The sequence below is a fragment of the Pipistrellus kuhlii genome, unplaced genomic scaffold (assembly GCF_014108245.1).
Source record: "Pipistrellus kuhlii isolate mPipKuh1 unplaced genomic scaffold, mPipKuh1.p scaffold_m20_p_13, whole genome shotgun sequence".
In the NCBI taxonomy this organism is placed as follows: domain Eukaryota; kingdom Metazoa; phylum Chordata; class Mammalia; order Chiroptera; family Vespertilionidae; genus Pipistrellus; species Pipistrellus kuhlii.
The window spans coordinates 34,151,104-34,174,393 of NW_023425438.1; positions in this window are offsets into that span (position 1 = coordinate 34,151,104).

Below are 23,290 nucleotides of genomic sequence, written 5' to 3' on the forward strand. Positions count from 1 at the left end.
TTGCAGACCTGAATTTGCCACTTGCTAGCGGTAGGGTTTTAGACAAACTACTTAATCTGTTTAAGGCTGTTTCCTAATTTACCAGCTGAATATTCTTCAAAATATATGTATTTTTATTAGTCAGATATGTAAGACTGGCTGAGAAGAAGAAGAAGAAGAAGAAGAAGAAGAAGAAGAAGAAGAAGAAGAAGAAGAAGCAGCAGCAGCAGCAGCACCACCACCACCACCACCACCACAACAACAACAACAAGAATAAACATATCAGCTACTTAACCCAACAACAGTTCATTTCTTCTTGGAGCAGGTCAGCCAGTTCTTCTCTAGGCAAGACTCATAATTCAGGCTTTATCTAGTAAGTGGTTCTGATTGGAGCCCCATTAAATCCTCTGCATCTGCTCAAGAAAAGAGGAAAACAAGAAAGCAGATATTTCAGAGGCCAGGAATCTATTTATGCTCCATTGAACAGAAATAGCCCCACAGCTTCACCTAGATTCAAAGAGGCTGGAGAATATGTCCAGGAAGAGGAGGAAGAACACAGACATTTGTGAGCACTGCTATGATCTGTCCTAGCCACTGTGGAGGCTGATCATCTATTGGCAGCAGATTTGCAAAACTGGGCATGAAGAATCTTGAACACTTGAGATCAGGATATGAACTGAAGAACCAAGGGCTATAGTGGAGATGAAGAGAACACTTCTTTGTAGATAGGGAACTGAAAGAGGATGAATAAAGCCTTTTCATTCCAACTGCACATCGTCACTCCTCTGCTTTTTTAGATAAATAAGAGTGTGAACCCTTTTCTTACTTAAATCCTAACTAATTGTGACATGAAGCCTGGGTCTTTGTAAAGCCACGTTTTCAAAGGCTGCAGAGATCACTATAAGTTGGTATAGTCAGAAAGTCTTCAAAGCAAGTAAAGAATTTGATATATGTTTTCACATAGGCAAGGAAATAGACAATTGACACAAGGGTAAAAAATCCATATGCTGTTAGCTGTATTTGCCCCATAACTACCAAGAAATACAATGAACAGTAAAGAAGGAAAAGTCACTAACAATTTCAGTCATAGGGTGAAAATCATATTGATAAAAACAGAAAAGACTATCTTCTATTCAAGACAATTTAAAAACACACTAGGAAAATTATTTTTTTAAAGCTAGCCCTTTAAGCCATACTTTTTGAACTTGATTGTAAAGGCTCTACATTTGCAGAAAAAGGGAGAGTTGTGATGTAAAATACCACCTAATAGAGTCCCTACTCTGCTTATGGATGTGAGAGTCTCATAATACAGGTGTTTTCTGTTTTAACAGAACACTGAAAGGGTAGGAAAGTGAAAAGGCCTGGGCCTAGAGAAAAAGAAATACTCTGAAACTGATCAATAGCTCTTCTATGTTTTCTTCTAGGGTACAAAGAAAAAAAGTCAAGGACTTTCCCACCATGTTTTGGTAAAGTCTGGTAGCTTGACAAAGCATCTGTGTTCCATTCCCTAGGGACACTATATGTGTGCTATAAAAAGGAAACAGAACAAAATAGCAGTTCATGCACCTACAGATCTTCCCCATTCAAGTGACTTCTCAATTATTAGAGGTCTGAAGGTGAATAAAAATGTAATTCTGCTATACAGCACCTGATAACAGGAGACATATGGAGAGATCAATATATACATATTACCCAGTTGCTGTATTTATTATATTTTACTTCAACTAGCTTTTCTCTTAATGCTAAAACATGATCATAGGTAATGGAATCTAATTAACTTTTACAGGTCTTTTCCAACACATAATGTATCCTATTTTTAATGCATTTCTAAGAGCAGAAGCATTTTGCCTTTCTCTGGTGATAGAAGCTATCCATAATGAAAACAACTTATTGTCTTTAAAAGCATTCCTTCCTCCTGAAGCTCCTCGTTCTTGTAATGTTTCTTCCCGGGCTGGTTATTTATCTTCTGTTTCTCAGCACACAGCCTGCCCTTATTCACTCAGCTCTGTATTGCTGGGGTGGGAAGCCTGCAAACTACATTTCCCAGACACCCTTACCATCTGGCTTCTTGTTATGTTTTGCCAGGTAGAGGAATTGTTAGAAATTAGAAGGTGAAAGAAAGACAGAAGCAGTGTGAGTTTTCTCCGCTTCTAATTTTGATAGGGTTTCTGGTGGCAGAGGAACTATAGCCTCTGGAGCCTCAGGATGGGCAGCCCCTAATTCTTGGTTCTTGTTGCAGCGAAGGAAACTCCTCGTTGGCAGTTTTAGCAGCAGCAGCAAGGCTGGGCTCCTGGGCTCCCGTCCAAGAGGACCAACAGCTCCCTCCATTTTCTATGAGTCCAGGTTGAAAACCTGAGATCATTCATGACCTCTCTCCCTCTGTGTTATAGCTGATCAATCATCTTTTTCTTCAGAATATGTCTCACCCACGTATATTCTTTTTCATTCTCGTCTACTCTGCCTTGGCTCACTCTCCACATATTTCACGAGCCCCCACAATATTCTCCCAGACAATGAAGATTGTAGAGATCTGAGTTTCAATTTCAGTTCGCCCACTGACTTGCGGTGTGGCCTTGGACAAGTTATTTAACTTTTTTAAGACTCAGTTTTCTAATCTGTAAACTAAATTGCTAACAGAGCACCTACAATGTACTTGGGGTTTGCAAAACAGTCTACATGTATTTTATATTTTAATAGTTTAAATCCCATATGGTGCATCTTATTCTTCTCATTTTTTATACTTTAAAAAACTGAGGTTTAGAAGGGTTGAGTAATTTGCTTGACATCTCACCACTAGTAAACAAATGGAGTAGGAGCTGAAGCCAGGTAATACTGACATGAAAGACCATGCTTTTAAGCTTATTTAAGTGAAGATCATAATGTAGATATTATAAGATTATTATGATGATTAAATGAGATGTGTAAAGCACCTATAGAGCCAACAAAAATGTGCTATAACAGAAAAGTGCATAACAATCTTTATATCTTCTATAGCATTACATGTATGCACCAATGATCCAAAATATCCTGATTTGGTTATTTTAACCCAAATTATTTTATGTTTATACCCAATAGAAACATACATAAGAGTTCATGGGAAAACAGAATTTGCTGGAACATATAAGTTCAATAGACAGACTCATACTACCTTTAAATATACCCTTATATTTTCTTATATATTACACCTAAACACATATTTTTCTTTTTATGTACACATTAGAGGCCCAATGCATGAAAATTTGTGAACTCAGGGGGTTCCTCAGCCTGGCCTGCACTCTTTCATAGATCAGGAGCCCTCAGGGAATGTCCAACTGATGTCTTAGGTTCACTACCCACAAGGAGCAGGCCTAAGCTATGTCTGGCCTCCCTCTGCAGGAGGCCACCTGTGGGCTGATCAAGGTGGCACTAGCCGGCTAGTGGCTGGCCATGCCTCCTGTCACCCCACTGCCGGTGGCATCTCTCTGCAGGAAGCAACCCACAGGGCGATTGAAAGAAGGTGCCGGCTGCTCGCCACCTCCCCATCACCCCTCTGCCACCAACAGTCACCACCACCCTCCCCCAATCACCATTCCACTCCCTCTGCCCACTGGCACCCACCTTGGTTAGCCTACCCCGCCTCCCACTGACTGGTCATTCTGCCTTTTGTCAATTTACATATTAGGCTTTTAAAAAATATATATATTTTATTGATTTTTTTACAGAGAGGAATGGAGATGGATAGAGAGCTAGAAACATGGATGAGAGAGAGACATCAACCAGCTGCGTCCTGCACATCCCCCAGCAGGGAAGTGCCTGCAGCCAATGTACATGCCCTTGACCAGAATTGAACCTGGGACCCTTCAGTCCGCAGACCGACGCTCTATCCACTGAGCCAAACCGCTTTCAGTAGGTTTTTTTATATAGGCTATTCTTATTTGATACTTAACTAAACTTGGACTTGATTCCTTTTTTATTATTAAATTTATTGGGGTCACATTGTTTAATAAAATTATATAGGTTTCAAGTGTAAAAAAAACTATGATATAGCACCTGTATATTGCATTGTATGTTTACCTCCCCAATTCAAATCTCTTTTCATCACCATGTATTTTACCCCATTTCCCTTTGATAATCATCATACTGTTGCTTGTATCTATGAATTTTTGTTTGTTTTTGTTGTTTATTCATTTGTTGTTTTCAGTTTTATATTAGTGAAAACATATGGTTCTTGACATTTTCTGTCTGACTTAGCAAAATATTCTCAAGGTCCATCCATGTTGTTGCAAAGGCAGTATTTCATCTTTTCTTATGGCTGAGTAGTATTCCATTGTATATATGTACCACATCTTCTTTATCCAATTACCTATCAAAGAGTACTTTGGTTGTTTCTGTGTCTTGGCCACCATGAAAAATGATGCAATGAACATAGGTGTGCATATATTTTTGCAAATAAATATTTTTTAAAATTTGGGGTAGATTTTTTAATATGAGTACTTGACATTAGAAGAACAGTCAGAATAAGTGGCAAAGCCAACTTTCAGAAAAGAGGAGATGGCCCCAGGAGGCTGGGAGCAGCCCAATTGGAGAGAAAGCAGGAAAATCCTAAAGATAGATCACACACAAGCCTATGGTTAGAACATATGTCCAGTGAATTCTGTTTCAAAATACAGTTAGGATATCTTTTCAGGTAGTTAAGCTTTGTTCTTTACTGAACTGCTGGCTCCACTAGTTATAATAAGAATATTTTATACTCAAAGATCAAAAATTAATAACTAGAAAGAAACCTAAATAAAACTTCTTGGTATCTTCCGTCATTAATTATTAAAACTTATAGAGCATCACCTTGTACTCAAAGGGCTTTGTTCACTTTTAAAACAACTTGTCTCCCCTTATTTTACTCTCGGTGGATAATTACAATTAGTCCTTCAGAAGTCATCGTGGTGTACAGAAGAGTGAACAGGAGTCAGGAGACCTGAGGTCTGATGCTAAATACCTTTTGAACTTTCTGAGTTTTCATTCTCTCATTTGTACAATGAGACCTACAGTTCCATCCAGTGCAGAAATTTTATGATTCTAATTAAGAATGATTTTTGAAATCGCAATGAATTGAAGCACACCCACAGATTGAATTTGGCTGCATTCCAAAATGCTGCCTCTGGGAACTCAAATCTTAACAATTTTGCAGAACATTCAGTTGACCAAACTCTCTCTGAGCAACTACTGTATGTGCAATTGCTTTAAGTTCTGGAGGATACGGGACCCAGTACCAACACTGGAGCTTTTATAGTCTAATTGGTGAGGCAAGATACCTAACCAAAAAGTAGATGCAAGTTACAAGGCAAATAGGACATGAGTCAATATCAAGAGTGCTAAGCAGCCCAGCCAGTGCAGCTTGGTTGGCTGAACATCATCCCATGTACCAAGAGGTTGTCAGTTTAATTCTTGGTCAGACCACATGGTTGGGTTGTGGGCTCGAACCCCAGTGGAAGGGGTATGTGGGAGGCAGCTGATCCACATTTCTATCTCTCTCCCTCTCCCTTCCTCTTTCTCTAAAAAATCAATGAAAACATATATTTTTAAAAAGTGCTAAGCAGACAATATGGTAGTGGAAAATCACTAACAAAGAAAGGATCTCAGGCCACTTGAGGGATTGTTCAAAGGCAAGTTTGACCAAAGTGACGAGAGAGTGAGCCAGAAGATAGTTTGGCCAGATACTGAAAACTCTTGAATGCCAGTATAAAGAAACTTGACTTTATTCACCATGCAATGGGAAACTATTTTTAAGTTTTGACCAGAAAATGATAATTTCTTAGTCATGCAGGATTTCAAAATTGTGTCATTTATCACGACATACAGAGACTTCATATATTTGCATGAATTGCTAAACATTCAGACTTTGGTCTTCATCTTATTTAAACTGAGTGGGTTGAACAGGTTCTCACAATCCACAGAGCTTTATATTAAACATACTAGCCACACTTACACACATTCCTTTAAGTGACTTTTGCTTCAATTAAGATGTGAATAAAGATCAAAACTAGTAGCTAATGGCAAAATACAAGCATCAAAGAATTCCAATCTCCAGAACTTTTTATTTCTTCTCGTTATTTTTTAATTAGAAACAATTTCATAAGGGGCTATTGAATATTCACAGAGTTCTCACACTTGTATATGTGTTGCCTTTTCATTTCTGCAGTCTTGTAGTTGAGTTAAAACTCTGTCTTCATTCCCAAAAAGTAATTGATTATGTGTGTGTGTTTTTGAGAGAGAGAGAGAAAGAGAGAGAGAGAGTCATATTTAAAAGAACCAAACAAAAGCTTCCAGCATTCACCATTCAGGGATAGAGAAAGAAGAAATCTATCTGTTAGCATGAAACTTTGCTGTTTTCCCTGCTGAATTAACTACAATCATTTTCAAGAAAGAACATTTCAATACATTTTTCTGACAGGTAGGAAATTAACTACATACCAGAAGCTATTGAATTCAACTTTAACAGTATCAATAAACATTTCTGATTAAATTATGAAATTGATTTTATAATTTTGACCATTATGTTTTTACATCAATATCATCATATGACAGTAAATGTAGTTACTGCTTCCTTATTGATCTTAGACATGGCACTCTAAAGTACTCATTTGACTATATTACAAAATCAAACTTGATTTCCTGTAGTACTGGAGTAACTTCAGGTCGTAATCTAGTCTAAAGAATCAAAATAGATGAATTATTCAGTTATTAAAAGATATATATTTTCCGTGGAGGAAAAGGAACACTTTGGTCAAACCATCCTTAATGGTTGTGTAATAGAATATTTCTTCATGTGGGATTACTTTGTGTTGGTCTTACATAAATATACTATCACCTCCTACTTGTGTGTTATCAATCATGTTTCACATGAATAACGTAAACATCACTTGAAGAGAAAAAATGTTTATCCTTTCTGCACAAGAATTCAACAACAAAAAAATGTAATGTTTCAAAAACTTTAAAATCCATGTTTTGGTTTCATCAGCCCACCCCATCAAAATAATACCATTGTATTCCCAGGAGAGCTACCTGTCTTATGTCTTTCAGTGGACAAATTCTAAAAGCAAACCAAAAGATGATTCTCTGAATGTTTGACAGAGTTAATACAAAACTGGGAGTGCTCATCTAAGAGGCCCAGCATTGCTAGGGAAATCCACATAAAGACATTTCATGCTGGTCAATACTTTTTTTCCCCCGCCAAAAAAATTGATTTTTAACTTATAAAATGTGGGAATATGCAGAGACTTCTCAATTATGTTGTCTCCACTCCATCAGGTGGATGAGGACAGGGACCTATAGAGCATTAAGAGACATAGCTGGTTCATAAGAGACGGAAACTAGACCCCAAGTTTGTCTCCCAGTCAAAATCATTTTTTTTTCATTTCAGGTACACTCTTACTATAATTTTTGAAATAGCCTATGAAATAAGAATTGATATATTAAACCCAGGTAAATTACATCCACCCTAGACCAAAATGAATCAGTCCATACTAGAGAAGTTCTAAGGACTATTGAGATGCTACTGTGCTTTTTGTTGCTATTGTTGTTGTTGTTTTGTGTCGTGTTTTTTTTTTTTTTTCATTGTCCACTTCCTACTTCCATAGAAATAGGAATCCTGTGCAAGGACTATTAAAACATTTAAAAAAGATATCTTTGAATCATTTCACAAAGAATCAAAGTATAAATTCACTGTGACTCAAGGTACTAAAACATAAATAAATACATACATTTTTTGATCTGCCACTGCTTGGAGTTTGGAGGGTCAGATTACTTCCACTCCCTTTTTCTTCTCCTCAGCCTTGCATTAGCATTTGCTAAATACTTTTCCTCTGAAAAGGTTTCTGTTACAGCCAGTATTGAAAACCAATGGGAATAAATTCATTAACTAGTAGAATTTTAATAAATAGAATCTTCAAGGTGGGAGCAGTCCTAAAGTTCACCTCATCCAACCTTCCCCAAAGCAGAAATGTCCTACCATCCCAGAAAATTCCCACCTGGTCTGTCTCAACAGCTCTGGAGCCTGAGGACCTTTTCTTTTCTATATAGGCCATCTCATTTGTGAATAACAGTGAATGCCAGAGGTTTTTCCTTATAAAACTCTAAAATTTATTTACCAATTGATTTAATGCCTTCAGGGGAAAAAGGGTTATTAAAATTGTCACTTTAATAAAAGTGAGTCTAGTCCTCAATATTAGTCTCCCATTTTATTATAATAATACTAGAGGCCCAGTACATGAAATTCATGCACTGTGGGGGGAGGGGGAGGGAAGGGGGTTCCTCAGCCCAGCTTGCAGTACAGGAGCCCTTGGAGGATGTCTGACTGCAGGCTTAGGCTCACTCCCCACCAGCAGTTGGACATCCATCAAGGGATCCTTAGAACTGCAAGCCATTGACACTGTACTTGCCAGCTGTGAACCTGGCTTCTGGCTGAGTGCTGCTCCCCCTGAGGGAGCACACTGACCACCATGGGGAAGCTCCTGCATTGAGCGTTTGCCCCCTGGTAGTCAGTGTGTGTCATAGCAACCAGTTGGTTGTTCCATCAATCAGTTGACTTGCATATTAGCCTTTTATTATATAGGATATTTCTGGCGTAGTTTTATAAGATAAACAGATCTCTGAAAGGAAAGACATTTCCAGATAGTTTGGAAGAGAAAAACAACAGAAATCTAATATTTTCTATTTTACTGACCCAGATGATGGATTTCTACAGAGGAGACTTGGAAAGATCAGGGCAGCACCTATACCTACAAGCTAATTACAGGCTCTGCTCCAACTAAGATGATATCTAGTGTGGCCTTAACAAGGCCTATAGGACTGTATACTAAATTCAAAGGCTCTGAGATGAAAAAACAAACAAACAAACAAAAAAACACACACACACAAAATATTAATTCAGTGATTGTCTTGTTAGGCAATTTTATGGAGTGTGTTCAGCAATGAGACCATTAAGTACAATTTGAGCATAATCTCTCCTCTCCAGAGTGCATAAGCCAGAGGGAGAAACAGACATTCTGACCTTCAAATGAGAATGCAGAAAGTAGATAAGTGCAAAAGAAGGTTCAGTGATCAAAAGGAGAAAACCCAGATTCCACCAGGAGTTCTATTCTGCGATGCTTCTTGCAGCTGGCTTCCTGACAACCAATTCAATCCAGTTCCACCCAAATTCATCTTTCACACTAGCTCTTAATGATCTTCTAAAATACAAACCTGATTCTCTTGTCCTTAAGTAAAAAGTTCATGCTCCTTTGCATGATAAACAAAGCCATTAATAAATTCCTACTTCCTTTCAGCCACTTCTCTCAGTACCAGCCCCATCTCAATCCCTTGTCCTTCAACCACATTGACCTCCTTGTGGGCTCCCACACACCCAGGGCCCACTCACCTCTGGGCTTCATGGAGGTTAACAGTTCTCCCATGTACTCATCAAGGAATAAATTCTGTGTGAAGCTTCAGGTCTCAGACCAACTATTAACTTTACAGAAAGTCATTCTGACCCTCCCAATCTGGGTCTGGTATTTCCTTTCTTGGTTCCCGTGTTTACCTTGATTCTGGATTGAAAGCCCATACCACTTAGGTTTGTGGTCACTTTATCCAAAGAGAGAAAGAGAAAGGAAAAAAATAGAGAAAGGAGGAAGAAATGGAAGGAAGTAAAAAGGAGATAATTTATATAAACTGCTTATTTACACTTCACAACAAATTTTCCTCTGATAGTGAAATTTTAGGTACAACTTTGCAGATTAAAATGGCATAAGGGATCAAATACTCCTTTTACTTATGCTTGTGATGCTCCCGTGGAGAGAGGACAATGAGCAATGTGAGCTTGGAGGCACTGGAATCTCATTCTGGAAGGTAAGCAAACATTACTCAGCACAAAGTTTCCCCAAGCAAACTCATGAAATCAAAAATAGAAACATTAAGAATTTTCCACTATTACTTAGCCAGTGTTCATACAGTATGTAAACAATTGAGTGTGGCTGCACTTCAATAAAGTTTTGCTTACAGGCACTGAAATTTGAATTTCATATAATTTTCCCATGCCACAAAATACCCTGTTTCTCCCAGAATAAGACAGTGTCTTATATTAATTTTTTTCTCCCAAAGTTGCACTAGCTCTTATTTTCAGGGGATGTCTTATCTTTCCATGCACTAGGTCTTATTTTCAGAGGATGTCTTATTTTCGGGGAAACGTAGTATTCCTCTTTTGATTCTCCCCTCAACTCATTAAAAGCTATTCTTAGTTCCCAGGTTAGACACAGGCAGCAGGCTGGATTTGGGCTATAATGTACCCATTAATGTCGTGAACCACAGGTTGAGAACCTCTGCTGTAGAGCCTAAAATCATCAGAAAACACAGATATTTACATTATGATTCATAACAGTAGCAAAATTAGTTATGAAGTAGCAACAAAAATAACTTTATGGTTGGGGGTCACCACAATATGAGCAATTGTATTAAAGGGTCGTGGCATTAGAAAGGTTGAGAACCACTGCTTTAGGTAATACTATGTAAATTTGGGGAAGGGATAAAAGGAATTTAGGTTTTTTACATGCTTACCATATCATGCACTTTTCATGCATTCCCACTTTTAGTCCTCACAACAACCCCCATTTTACAGAAGTAAGACCAGGAGGGATGTATACATAACTTGCCCAAATTAACACACCAGTGAGCAGTGTGCACAGGATTTCTACTCAATCTGTGTGACCATAGAGGCCATCCTCTTTCTATTTTACCACTCATAGCCTAACACCCTTGAGTCTATGTTATGCTTGCAATTCACCACTTATAGCAGTAAGCAAATGACTGGTATGGGAGTTACTGACACAACATTCAATGCTTTTCATGACATCATTCCATGACATCTGTCATCTGGTGTGATCTTGCTGTCCAACTTCTCCCTCGCACTCTTCCCTTACTCAAAGTCTTTAAATCCTGGAGATGTTCTGCCATAATTTCTGGTCTCCTGGGCCTAATTCAAACGTCACCAGTACCACAAACCCTGCCCCAATCCCCCCTACAGAAATGGAAAATGTTTTTTTTTTCTCCTGTGACTGCCCAAAGCACCTTGCACCTTCCTGCCGCACTCAACATTACAGTCATTGATATTACAGTTTTATCTGCGTGTTGATTATTAGCTGGTTGAGGGCAGAAAAATTCTCCCAGGAATTTGAGTCCTCATATACATTGCATAGGTTGGGTGCTCAATAAATTTGCTAAGATTCTTTTTTTTAAAAATATATATTTTATTGATTTTTTTTTTTACAGAGAGGAAGGGAGAGGGATAGAGAGTTAGAAACATCAATGAGAGAGAAACATCGACCAGCTAACTCCTGCACACCCCCTATCGGGGATGTGTCCACAGCCAATTACATGCCCTTGACATGAATCAAATCTGGGACCTTTCAGTCTGCAGACCAACACTCTATCCACTGAGCCAAACCAGTTTCAGCTAAAATTCTTTATAAAAATAAAAAAGCCACCATCATCCTCAGTAAAATAAAATGTAGGTCTTTTAAGCTGAGCAACAGAGGGGTGCTCTCCAACAGGGACGGGTGATTAAGCCACTCAGTTTTGTCTCTGGCATCTGAAATGCAGTTCTCCCTCAGTATATGGTTCAACTACATTAACCCTGGGGGAAGAGAGGGGCTTTTCCCTCCTTCATACTCAGTCCTGAACACGGACACTTAACCTTTTCCTGAATTCCCGGTAGTACAGCTGAGACAAGGCAGAAGCATTTAAGCAAGAGTTTATTAGAGGCTAGAGGATGACAAGAGAGAAATAAACATAAAAAGGGGCTAGAAAATGAGGCTGTCAGAGTTATATATAGCTTACAGCTCCACAGCCTAGTTTAACCACAGGGAAGCCTGCATGTGGCTGAGGCCATCTGATGTCCCTATTCCTGGGACTGCACGTCAGTGTCTCTGGATTCTCTGACATTGAGACCCGAGAAACATGGCCCCAGAGGAACCAGAGTTTGCTTTTACGCTGGCTGCAATCTGCTGCCAAGACTCTTGGGTCTTCTGTTAGAGAATCTATAGTTTTATCAGAAAAATAAGCTCCAGGGTGTCCAGCTTTTTTAGGTCATAAATCATCCTGATCTGATGCAAGAAGCTCAACTTTGGGGAGAGGCGAGAGGAAGGAAGCAGAATCTGATACTGGACAAAAGGAGAGAAGAGCTGTTTGCTAACTTAGTTGAGGGCAAAATAAGGAGAAAATGGTTCAAACCGCAGGGGGAAAGGATTTGGGTTACTTATAACAGACGCTTCTTACTAAAAGGATAGTTAGACCAGAGAAAGACTATAAAAAGTCTGGCTACAGGAAAACGGTTCCAAATAACATTGAGGCCAGTCATTCTCACACTGTCCCAGTTGATGGCAGTTTGAAAGCAGGGTACAAGAGGCCAGGTATGGATTAGGTGACATTAGATTTCTTTCCAGCTTTGGGTAGCGTTAGCCAATAGATTGTGGAATATGACAATTGAAATGAGAGCCCACCTTCTAATATAAAATCATGGGCAACCTTTCCATGTGATTTCCTTTTCTTCTTAACTACAGGAACATATGCTGAGTGGTAAGTAGAAACAAAAATAAGATGCTTAAGCTTTAGTGAATTTTTGAATACTGTAGCTGAGAGAAGGAAGCAGAAAGAGGGTAGGAGAAAGAGAGAGAGAGAGGAAGGGCGGGAGGAGAGAGAGCATGCACACACCTGGAGAAACTGATTATATGACCATGAGGAAATCAATTTCTTCTGAGTTTCCTCGTCCATAAAATGGGAAATGTTTCCCAGGGCTATCTGAGCTGTGGAGGTGAAAGAGCTTTGTGAAGTAGAAGGCACTCTCCCAAATGGAAGGGATTACTATTAGCTAAATGCATTACAGACCAGCAGCATCAGGAGGGCTTAACCTCAGGCAAACAGCAGTCCAACAGGTGATTTGAGTAAGGGTTGAGGTTACATTTTGATTAACCCACGCGAAGCCCTTACATCACATAATGCAATGCGATACACCCAAATGGAGCCCCTTAGAGCCAAGTTGGACCTCTAGTTTCATGTCGCTGTGCTTGTGTTTTTCATTAATTTCAGTGACCCTTGCAGTTAGTTCTTCTTCTACGGGATGGGGTGGGGGAGGGGCTCTGAAAGGAAGACTAGGGCACAAGAGAGAAGTTTGGATTTGGGATGCTTAAAGCAAAGGACATTAACTTTTGCAAAGGAGTAAATTGAAAAACATAAACAAACCGTTAGGGCAATTAAACCAGCAGGACATTGAGACCTGCCAACGCATGGGATGGAATAAAAAAAGAACAAATTTGGGGAGTGGTTTTGTTGTTTGGGTTGTCCCCCAAAGAAAACACCTGGCAGGGTTATGGCTTGCAATTAACTTACCCCATCATTAATCTCTTTGCTTGTTTTTATGTAAAAATAAATAAATAAATAAAACAGGTGCCCTAATCTAATTTACTCAGCAATGTGTAATAAAATTCCTATTAGGAAAGACAAGCATGGTGAAGTGTTCTTTGAATAAGTACTATTTTTATAAGTCCATTATTAAGAATTCTAAAAGAGATAAGAAGTGTGTTTGCAGAGAAAACACTAACCCAGCCCAAAGCGAGGAAAGAGCCCTGGTTTGGACCTGTTGGATTCGCAAAGTGGCTCTCAGTTCAGCATGACTAGCAAGATAACCAGGCAAATGATTCATCAGGCTCTTAACTCAGCAGGTGTGTTGCTATGCACCCGCCAAAGAACCGTTCACAGCTCATTTGAAGTTGTGACTTTCTCTGTGTGGCAAGAATAAGACTGGAAGATCATTCACTCAGATTTCCTCCTATGGGTGTGTCAGGCATCATTCTATTCAATTCTACTTAGAAAATATTTATTCAGCAACTCATGCTGTGCTACTAAATAGCACTAGTTGCTGTTGGGGATGGGAATGGAAGTGAGGAAAGGGGAAGAGGATATTAAAGGAGAAGCTAGTCCTTCCCTCAATTAATGGTTTGACTAGAGGTCCCGTGCACAAAATTCATGCACTCCAGTGGGGTCCATCAGCCTGGCCTGTGCCCTCTCACAGTCTGAGAGCTCTTGGGGGATATCCCTAGCACTGCCACCACAGCCGCTGTGCTCGCCAGCCATGAGCCTGGCTTCTGGTGCACTGACCACCATGGGCAGCTCCTGCATTGAGCATCTGCTCCCTGGTGGTCAGTGTGCATCATAGCAGCCCGTCATTCCGCCTTTTGGTTGATTTGCATATTAATTTTTTATTATATAGGATTAGAAAAACCTGGTTTCCCCTCATGAAAATGATTGTTCAAGAACAAAGCGATATATAAACCCAAAAGCAAGAACACATGATGTTGCACAAAATGAAAAGAAATACAAAACTAAGTATATACTCTAAACCAAAATGTGATTTAATAATTATACATATGTATGTTTATATATGGATATACATGAGTGTTTTGAATACATACTAACAGAATAATTATAAAGTTTCATAGCTGAAGTTAATACTTGTTATCTTTGCATATGGGATTACACTTTATTAAAAAATTTATACAAAATTATATTTTCACTTTGCTTGAAATAAACAAAATTCTTTCTCATAACTCATATATGTGCAAGCATCAAACACATGTGGCAAAGATGAATGTGGCTGTGAGAGGAATGAGGAACTGTCCTAAGGGATTTGGATTGGGAGGGGCAGAGGCCTTGAGAGATGGATATCTGGTCACAGGAAGACTGAGGAGAGGGGAGATTTTTCCACCTGAGACCCAGGTGAGGGGAGTAAGCAGTCATCTTCTCAAGAGGTGAGGACACCATGGAGAGTTCCAGATTCAGATGAAAGGGCCAGGATTTCATGAGGCAAGCCATTACTCCCCTCAGGAATGTAACTCTCATCAAAATGATTCATTATGTCACTGGTACAAATTGTATAATTTTCTCCAGCTTCCCAGCCTCCTCTTCACATGCCTCTCCTAAGAAGACCCCCTTTCACGTGAATCCTGAACCTTCTCTTGTGTGTGATAAACAGTGGAAAGAGGTAACGATAGGAATGAGCAGAGTCAGGGTAGAGTTTTTGTTATTTAGGGCAAAAAATAAAGAAAGTTACTAGTTTGAGAGAAGAATTTGATTCAAAAGAGGTTAAGTGAGGATGGAAAAGGAGCTACCTAGACTGGATTTCAAGGAGGGATTTATTTATTTTTTTTTTTTGGGGGGGGGGGTGCGGAGGAGGATAGAAAGTTGAGAGAACAAAAAGGATTTAAGTCTAGCTGTTGTTTCTGTGGAGGTCACTAAGTTTGGAAGAAATAAGGAAAAGACTATTTTTCTGTACATTAAAAACATCTTATAAGATGGGGTCAGCAAACTTTCCCAGTGAAGGGCCAGGTAGTAAATATTTTTAGCTTTTAGGATGATGCAGTGTCTGTCACAACTACTCAACTTTGCCACAATTATTTGAAAGCAGCCAAAGATAATATGTAATCAAATATGGCTGTGTCTCAATAAAACTTTAATAAAAACAAAAAACAAAAAACTTCATTCTGGCTGGGTAGTCCAGTTAGTTAGAGCATCATCCCCATACACCAACGTTGCAGGTTCAATCACCAGTCAGAGCACATACAAGTATCCATCAATGGGATGCATAAATAAGTGGAACAACAAATCAATGTCTCTCTCTTACTCCTTTCTTCTCTTTATAAAAATCAATAAATTAAAAAATGTTAAAAAATAACACTTTTATTTTAAAAATTTGGTTGTGAGATATAGTTTGCTAACTCCTGTTGTCTGAGTGTACTAAGATTTAACATCTTTCTATTATATCACCCCCCCACACACACAACATACTGCTCTCTCTTTCTATTATACATAGACAGTACCATGTGACACACTAGTTATATTTGGGTTACAGCAATAAACACAGCAAGTTTTTTCACTGGCCACGTCAGAGAAAATTACAGCTCCAGAGAGAAAGAAGCATGACTATGAGAACACTGTAGGATCTTATTATTTTTATATATGATTTCCTATAGTGATCAGAAGGGAAAACTTTATGATGAGAGAGGGCTTATTTTCAAGGAAGGGCTTAGACTGTTCAGACTGCTATAACTGAATACCAAAGACTGTTGCTTATAAACAACAGAAATGTATTTCTCACGTAAGTCCAAGATTAAGACACCAATAGACTTGCTGTCTGATGGGCACCCACTTCCTGGTTTGCAGATAGCCATATTTTCTCTGTACCATAATGTGGCAGGCAGCAGAGGTGAGGGAGCTCTCTGGGGTCTCTTTCAGAAGGGCATTAATCTCATCATGAGGGCTGTGCCCTTAAATTCTAATCCCAGCACCATATTACCATCACAGTAGGGATTAGGTTTCAATATATGAATCTGGAGGAGACACAAACATTCTGTCTATAGCTGGGGCAAAAAAGGAAGAAGGAAGTTGGTACACTCTGGCTCCTTAGTCCACCTTGCATGAAAGAACCTCCACAGGCAGAAAAGACAGTGGCAGGTGAAATAGGGAACCAAAGTGATCTAAAGGAGAAGTGAGGACCTGGAGCAGGTTGATATGGCTCAGCATAGGAAGGTCTATATGTTTCTCAAGAGGACATTCTCTCAATCAATATCTATAAAGCACCTATGTGCAAGTGCTAAGGCAGGCACCAGAGAGCAGGTAATAAAAAACAATTCTGTCCTTAAGGAGCTAGTCTGAGAGACCAATCCTTCTGGGAGAAAGGGGAAGATCATTCACAGCTGCTGAGGCATGAAGATCTACAGGGAAGAAAGTCAATGTTGTACTGCTCCTTGACCAGGACAAAGAGCTCTACATGGCTTGGCATTGCCCATTTTTTGCATTTACATATATCTCTTGAGCTACTGACCACACTAGAGGCAGGAAGGAGATGCCAGTCTTTGCCCAAGAATAGATTTGCAATTCAAGGACAGAACAGGCCTGACCTTGCAGCCAGCTCATGTGAGATGAGTTTGGACAGGTTATTCTCACCCATTTACACACAGGGAGTTGGACATCGATGATGATAAGAAAACATTATTTCCTCCAAGACAGAAGTGCTGATCAGCTGAACGGAAGTTTGTTGTGCATGCTGCTAAGGATCCAGATATTTAGAAATGTCTAGTCAACTGGCTGGTTTTTTTTTCACTTTTCAGTTCACTATTATTATTTCTTAGAAACAACCTGAGATGAGATTATTTCTAGATATCAAATCAAGTGTGTTATTTGCCAAGGGACTATCTAAGAAATTATTCTTCCCTAATTAAATAAAAGTATGGTCTTTTTTGAGCCCCTCAAAGACAGACCTGGTTGTGGCTATGTCATTGTTTCTCACGATGGTCCAGTCCAGCCTACTGCCAGGATCATGGATAGATCTTTCTGTTTCCAATGAGTGACAGTAAAATAGAACACACGGGCTTTATTTTGATTTGTGTCCCCTCAAAAGTATGTTTTTCCTAAACAGCTTGGTTGTATTTTTTGCTAGCCAGTGTAGACATTGCTGCTGCAGAAAATCCCCAAGCATTGGCTTTGCAAAAAGAATTCTAGAGCTCCTAAAATCAAGGATGGAGTCACAGGAGCCTTTTAACATGCCTCAACCCCATACTTGTTTCATTTTCATGTTACAGAGTTTAGCGAGATTAGAGAAAAGCAAAACAAAGAACAACTCTGCATTGGACTGAACTGCTAGTTGATGGCTGAGGCCCAGTTTCCCCCTACACAGGCGGAGTCTGGCTGAATGCTGGAAGGTTGCCATAAATTGGCTTGTCTTGTTGAGAAGTCTGATTCGAGTTTTATTGCCTTCTCTTCTTATGTCCAGCCACCACAAATACTAACTAAGGCCCCCTCATGCTGCCTTGCTTCCTATATCCTATCAGCAGGGGGGTTGATGGCAATATGGAGAACACGGACGTTAAACAACCCCAGGTCCCAGGAGGCTTACTCGGCACTTCAGATTTGAAGGTGTGTGGGCTTTAACCTCGTCCTCCTGAAAGTATTGGCCTTCACATAAAATTTTTTTATTCCTCTGCTTTCTCCTTCCCAGTAAGGACAAACCTCTCCAAGAGGAGAAATGACCTTCAGATCACCCAAGGAGTTGATGGTAAACTTTTGCACTCAGACCATAAACTATTGTTCCGGAGCAAGCATGTTGAACGCAAAGGCTAACAGGGGCCAAATAAACAAGGCATGCAGCCCACGGGCCGCGAGTTTGACATGCTTGTTCCAGAGTATCACATGCTCCTGACCTCTTTGAAAGCAACAGTGTGGAATTAGATGTTTATATCTTTTGAATCTTGAGTGAAAAAGCACATAATCTCAGCGCCACCTGTGTCTTGGGTATCAACATTGGCTCAGACTAAGCCACAGTCATTCAGGACTTTTTATGTATCTCCCATCCTGTATCTAGTCTCTCTCCCTTCCCATTTCTAGGAGTTCCCCTCATCCTTGATGTAATGATCATTCTCCTTTTCCTTGATTCTTCCACTAACCCTGGCTCCTCATCTCTGATGATTTGTCTTCCTTCTCAGTAGTTTCTCTGATTAATTGTTTTCATTCCTCCTTAAAGAAAGTTCAACCGTCTTTCTCCAAAGCCAGTGTCTCACTAGTAAAGGAATCTCTGTTTTCCCTTTAAAGCTAGCAATGGCCATCTAGTGATTCTTCCCTGGCTTTCGGATTGGGATCCTGGGGTCACTCGACTTTGAAATTTGACTTTAATACTGGGGTAAAGACAGCCTGCTCCTAGTCTGCTAATATCTGGAGGCAAATTTCTGCAGAGCTCACTTGATCTCTCACCTTTTCCCTCTGGAAATGCTAGGCTAGCCTCTCATAGCATTCTATGAGAAATCACCTCTCCAGTCGATCTCCACCTTAAAAATCTATTATTGCATTTTAAAACATATCACTTTTAGTTATAGAATCACTGAATCTTGATCTAAAAAAAAACACACAAACATTCAGTCCATTTTATAGTTGAAAGAACCAGAATCTTGATGGCGTAGTGACTTGATCAAGGTGGCACAGTTAAGACTAATTAATAACATTTAAGTCTAGAACTCCTCTTCCTACATGTTCTTCTCACCATATTGTCACCTCATTGAGTCGTGCCAGTTTCTCTTCCAATAAAGTTTTGCTTAAAAAATGCATACCAATTTTACCTCTGTAGGACCTTAACATAAAATCTACCAAACTGAGTGACCCAATTCTTTGATTCACAGTAATTAGAGAGCAGAATAAACATGACTTCTAGTTCTTTTCTTTACATCTAAATGATTCTCACCTTTCTCTCTTTGGCTCACTCATCTACCTTCTCAGACAGGAAATGATGGTATTTCTGACCAACTTTCTCCAGCATGTGTTCTTATGAGATACTTCAGTTAAGAGGGGTCCTGTGTCAAACATGTTTGCGCAATGCTCATGGCACATTGGATCCCTGCCTGCCTTGGGAATTCAAAATGCGTGTCAGAGGCTCTGAGATTGCTGTAATCAAGAAATTTTCCTGGCTTAATTTAATTTAATATCTACCAAGCCTATTTGGCTATGGAATTCTTTTCCTAACAATACACCTATTGAAACCATGTAGTGCACAATTTCAGGAAAAGTAGCTTTGGACTCCATATCTCTATTTCTGTCTAAATCCCTTACCTCCTTGCATTCTTGCCATATTTACACTGCCCTCCAAAAGCAGTCCCATTCTATGGACAATCTTTTTAAGTGCCTACCCTGTTATTCACAAGGGCTTGTTATGCCCAGGAAAAGTACCAAACTTGGGATCTAAAATGGGTTGAATCCCAGTCTCACTGGCTACATGACCTTGAAGGAATAGCTTTCCTTTCTATGAATATTGATTTCTTCACCTATAACCTCAATGTAGCAATTGCTGCCCTGCCTATATCAGCATTGCTTTGAGAAACAGCAAAATAAAGATGGGAAGGCATGTCATTCATTCTCAATGATAGTATAAATGCTAAACATTATTATAATGATAATAACAATGATGCTAAACCCCTTTCCTTAAGTACCACGTTTACATTACGGTCAAAAGTTCTCAAAGACTATTAAAAACTGGTCATATTGGGTTTAATCTGTCAATGGAGCATAGGGAAATATGGCTGAAGAATCAGAAACAGAAATTAGCCATTTGCAAAGGAAAAGGAGAAGGCAACTATAGAGAAAGGTTGGGGGGGCGGGGGGAGGCAGAGATCTGAAGTCATTTTCTGAGGATACAGAGCTTCTACATAATTTCAATAAGAGACCCCTTCTGACCCAGGGGCAGGGGTAAATGGTGAAGCCGGGAGTTGGGTGCCTGGAGGAAACATACATGAAATTGTTGCTAAATGAAAGGCTTTGGCTCAAGCCTAGTGACCCCTCCTCAGTGACCTGAAGGAAGCCAGAACCCCTATGAGAGCACATAAGTAACAGTCTTTTGTGAGGCACCCTTTGTCCCAGAGGAAAGAAGGCAAATAGGACTGGATGTCAGCGGCTGCAGTTGGACAATTCAGAGCTGAAGAGGAGAAATACTAGTTTCTCAGAGATGGCTTGTATGTGTGTGTCCTTCTCATCTGCCAGGCTGGTGACCAGAAAACCATCTGTTACACATTTTAATGAGGGGTTCAGAACACATGACGCCGTCACCCAAAGGAGCGATGTGAATGATGGGGAAATTTAGAGATCACAGCCGGCCAGAAACTAGATGTGACATTGGCCCTTTAAGGCTTTGTCCTTCTGACCGTTCCAGGTTCCTAATCCTCCTGCCAAGTGGGCTGGAGGCCAAAATATTTTTAACTTTGCATTTATTTTCAGGGTGTTAATCTCATAGGCAACCAATTCCTATTTAATAAACTCGGGCTCCCCAGGCCCTCCCCTTCGGGGATGCCTGGGTCTGCTCTCCCCAAGGCTCAGCGTACACGTGCCCGCCCTGTCGTTTTCTGCGTAGGGGAGGGTGTTGACACAGGAGTGTCAGGGCATCACGCAGCTGTCATCAGCCCCATGCCACAGATGGTCCCTCAATTACGCATCCCCTTCCCAAGGCACTTGCCTCGGCCTCTGGATCTCGCTCCAGGCTCCAGAAGCCAGGAGAAGCCGAGAAGCCAACTCAGGAAAGGGCTCCGGAGCCCTAGCTCTGTGACCCACCACAGACAAGGGGGCTTCCTTCACCCCCTCTTCCAGCCCCCTTTTAAATCACTCACCCCAGAAGGTAAGGAGAAAGCACTTGAATTACAAAGATTTCCATTTATTACTCCGGCTGCCCCTCCACAAAGTGTGCCTTTTCCCTTTTGGCAAGAACAGATCACTATTGACACTTTTAGAAGGCCCTGGGCCCCTCTCAATTATGGGCCTAATCTTTGCCTGCTCTGAAAGCAGAATTTTTTTCTAACTAGGTTTTTTAGAAAGTTGAGAGGCTAACTCTTTGCTTTATTCATGGGAATGGCTCCGTGAGCTAATGTATTCTCCTGTCAGTATATTTCATGGGTTCGGCAACATCTGCAGGATGTGGAAAGAGCAGAAACAAACCAGATGTTTCCAAAAGGTAGCTCCACTAAGCCTCCTTAACATAATTATTGCAATATCGCATCCGCATTTTATTGTCCCTCTTCTGTATTTATATGCTGCTAACTTTTCCTGCAGAAAGCCAAACCAGTGGCTCTCAGTTCCTTCTAAACAGATTTGCAATCTTGAAGAAAAAAAAAATGACATATATCTTCCATTAAATCCAAATTTCCTTGATCAAATTTTACAGGGGGAAAAATAGATTAAGGAAATGTAGATATTTATCTCAGCCTTCAACATTTACACTCATTTAGTTAATTAGCACTTAATTACACTGTCAAAGGAGAAAATTTTACCACGGACAGAGCAGTGCCCACCCCTCAGGCCCTCACTTCTTTAGGAAGGCAGACCTTTGCTCAGAGCCAACTCTACCTCCCAGAAACATTTGTAATGATTACTTGACAAGGAGTGCAGATACAAAATTGTGCAACGGAGAGCCATCACTCACCAGAGCCCTGCCGGAGTCCTCAAACTGGAGCAACAGTGCCCCCCACAGGAAGCAGCCAGAACATCCAGTTGGTGAACTGGCCTGCCCAAACTTCTATTTTGTGCTTTATAAGCCTAGGAGCTATTTTAAGAGTTGCTGGCCGAAAAGCAGGCTCTATTACAACCAGACGGAGCATTCCAACCAAGCTGGGGAGCCTCGGCTGGAAACAGAGACTGTTTCCACCTATTTTAATTCAGACGCCAGGAATTCTCTAAGGAGGAGGTGGGGGGTGGAGAGCAGGGGAGACACAGTAGAAAATTGGAAAACTTCAGAAGTTTGCCAAACTCGGGGGAACAAAGCATAACCAGATTAATGCATAAATCTCATTAACCAAAATGCAGCTGAATAGAGTCGTTTGTCATCAGGGTTTCTCCATCTTTTAACAAATGGCAATAATTTTTGGTCTCACAGGTTCCCTGCCAAGTGGAAGACCTCATTAAAGCTGTTGGAAAACAATAGTATTCTAATTAGCTTAATTATAATAGAATAAATTATCAACCCAATTTTTAAAAACAATTTAAAATATACAATTAGCCCTTAAAAAAAAAAAAAAAAAAAAGCCAAAGACTCCATTTTCCAAAACAGGAAATGAGGCATAACACCCTTAATTTTATTGTTAGGGCAAAATCCTGGACACCCTGATGGCAGTGGTATGAGCTTGTAATGAAAGCAACAGTCCCCTCTCCTCCAGCGACTCCCTTTGTGCACTGACTAGACGGCCTTTGGCTCTAAGAATGGAAACTGCATTAAGCTGGAGCCCGACCCACATTTTCTCTTTCAAGTTCTAAGCCCTGTTTTCTATTTTCTCTTCTATCTTGGAATAGGGTCACTCTATAAAAGATGAAATATCACATTCTTGAAAGACAATGAACTGGTGATGTCATATCAGCATGTTTGGCTCCTATACTGCTCTTAGAGGTATTGCGAAGGGAAAAAAATATAATGTGGTGTTGGAAATAGGAAATGAAAGCCAGGAAGCCTGAAAACCGAACTTTTAAAAACAAATTATATAATCAACAACATAATCATAACCACCTATAAGCAACTGCTCCTTCTCTTCTTCCAAAAAAATCTACAATGACAACCCCATCCATGATACTCCTACCAGAATGGCTAGAATTTAAAGGACTGATGATACCAAGTGATTCTAAGAATGGGAAGAAATCAGAATTCCCATGCATTTTTAGCGGGCATGTAAATTGGTACAACCACTTTGGAAAATGATGGTATTTACTAAACATAAAAATCCTAAGACCCAGCAATTTCACT